Consider the following 2,625-nt stretch of genomic DNA (forward strand, 5'->3'; position numbering starts at 1 on the left):
CGGCTGGTCAGCTTCCTCCCTGAGCTCGTCCGGCATGCGCCTAAACTGCCCCCTGCTGCCTGCTCGACGGACGCTCACCGCCTCCGCCCTCCAGCACGACCCTGAAGGCGGCTCCCCTGGACCAAGGCATGCCGTGCACTCGGGTCGGTGCGGCGCCGATCGCGCAGCAGTTGTGCGAGGGTGTGTGTGTGTGTGGGAAGGGGTAGAAAGACCACGTCAGGCGCATGGCCCGATGCAACGGGCGACGTTTCGTCCTCGACGACGCGGATGCGGCAGCAGTGCAACCGTGGCGTGTGGGCTTTGGGTGCATATGTGTCGACGGGTTCGTGGTGGAATGACATGTCAAAGACAAAAAGCAAATGCTAAGGAGGTTGCTGTTTTTTTTTTTTTCGCTGATGGGCTGAATGACGAGCTGAAACAACGGCGGATGCTGTCGTGCGGCACTCGCAAGCAAAAAAGGGGATGTTGAGGATGAGCGCGAGGAAATGCGAGGAAAATCAAAGAAGACCGCAAGGGGTGCTGCGCTTCTTGTTCCCGCTCCTGCGATGCAGCCTCACGTACTTGCTCTTATCTTGGCGACGACTTTTTTTTTCCGGCTACCCCAGTTTTGTTTTCTACCGCTTGTCGCGTTTCGTCCTTTTTTTTTACGCTTTGCTTCGTGCGGTGACGACGTTTTCCAGTGGCGGCGCCATCCCAGCGTGTGCGAGGCTCTCTGTGAACTGGGCGGCTGTGCTGTTCTCGCGTATCGCGTTTCCGGTATACATGTGTGTATGGGTGTTTGTATCTGCAGGGGTATGAAATTGCGTATGGGTTTTCTTTTTTTTTTTTCACCGGTTTCTGTCCTGTGTACCACTTTTCATTGCTCCTATTTCTGGTTTCTCTCTCATTGAACCCGTTCAAATGCCCGCTCGCCAAGAAGCGATGGACGAGCCACCGCTGCCGCTGCTCCTCGTTGCCTTCGCCTTACGCTAGCTTTGCGCGTGAATGGCTGTTGTCGCACTGTGAGGCCACGGGAGACGCATGCGCCCGGATCACTAATGTGGCGGAGGCGTTGATGTGTGCAGAGGTTGAAGGGCCAACCGATGGGCCGAGTCGTCGGAGGCACATGTCTACTTTCCCGCGACGCGGCTGCGCAAGCAAAAAGCGCTGCCACCTTTGCTATCAACGCATTCTGCTGAACCTCTCTTGCCTCTTTCGTTCGACTCATCATCGGCACCTCTAACATCTCTCTGCTATCGTTTTGCTAATTCCTCTCCTCACCCTCCTTTCCATCTCCTCACACATCGCGTGACGATCGTAACGGACGGCTGGAAAGACGTGCACGGACACGTTCTCCTCGCCCTGCCGCAGGGCGAGCAGCACCCACAAGGACACCAACAGCAAAAAAAAACAATGAAAATGACGGAAGAGCCCCCCAAGAAACAGCAACGACACGAAACGAAGGAGAACGCGAGAAACACGTGTGTGGGTTAGTGACCTCTCTTTTCGTGGGTGCCACCTTTTCGTCGCTGGGCAAGCTGTTTGCTGTGGCTGCGATACCGTATTCTGTCTGCTTGTGTGTGTCTGTGTGCGAAGAGAACGACGTTGACTTTGATCGGCGACACTTGAACACCACGCGTTCTAGTTTTTTTTTTTCTTCGCCAGCTGCGCATACAAACCAAGTCGCATACCCGTTGCCGCCACACGCACAGACACACCTTTCATTCCCCCCTCCTCCGCAGCTCTCGTGGAGACACTGCAGCGCTCCTTTTTATTTTGTGTGACTCTTTCGCGCGTCTTCCGCTTCGCGCATCGCTCAAAGTGCATGCGTAGGCGTACTTCTCCTTCCTCACATCTTTTCCGTTGTGTCTGCGCTTTCCTTCATCACCGACAAGCCCTGAGCGACTACAAAAACGCACGGAATAGCCGCAAGACAAAAAAAGCGAAAAACAAAGGTGAGTGCTTCAGCACTTATATAGGTGGATGTTGAGTTTCGGGTTCTCCGTTCCTTCACAAACGCTGGCTCGAAAAAAAAAAACGCAAAACAACCACAAGACTGTACGGCTAAAGAGGGACTGATGTGACGGAGATTTTGCCGCCCTTTTTGTACCACAGCGTTCTTCTGTGCCTGCGTGCATGTATTTGCGGACAGTGCCTCTTGTATCCCTTCTCTGCCTCCTAGCCTGTGTTTTCCCTTCTTGCACCCCTGCGCTCTATGGCTTCCTTGCGCGCGCGCCGCTCTCTCTCTGAGAGCAATACGTCTCTCTCCGTTGGGTAACCTTCTTTGCATCCAAGTGACCCGCTCTCTCTAGTTTTTTCTGTTGCTGCTCTCCCTCCCCTTCTCCGTGTTGGTCCGTTCGCTTGTTGTTATCTCCGCTTTCTCCGATCCCTGCATCTCTTCTTGTGTTCGTCTTCCTTGACGCCGGCGTCATCATCGATGACGGCGGACACGCCCATGTGCGTGGTATCCCAGACTGCAGTGCAGCCCCCCCTCCCCTCCCCCCACACCACCAGCTCTCTCCGCGTGGGGAGAAGCCGAGCGGCACCCCTCCCCTCTCCTCTCCTCTATCGGCCTGCCCATGCCGAACCGCTTGTGGCGCTGACAGGGTCAGGGCGATGTATCGCTACCCCTGCCAGCGGCCAGGT

Source organism: Leishmania donovani, chromosome 34, assembly GCF_000227135.1.
Source record: "Leishmania donovani BPK282A1 complete genome, chromosome 34".
Classification (NCBI taxonomy): domain Eukaryota; phylum Euglenozoa; class Kinetoplastea; order Trypanosomatida; family Trypanosomatidae; genus Leishmania; species Leishmania donovani.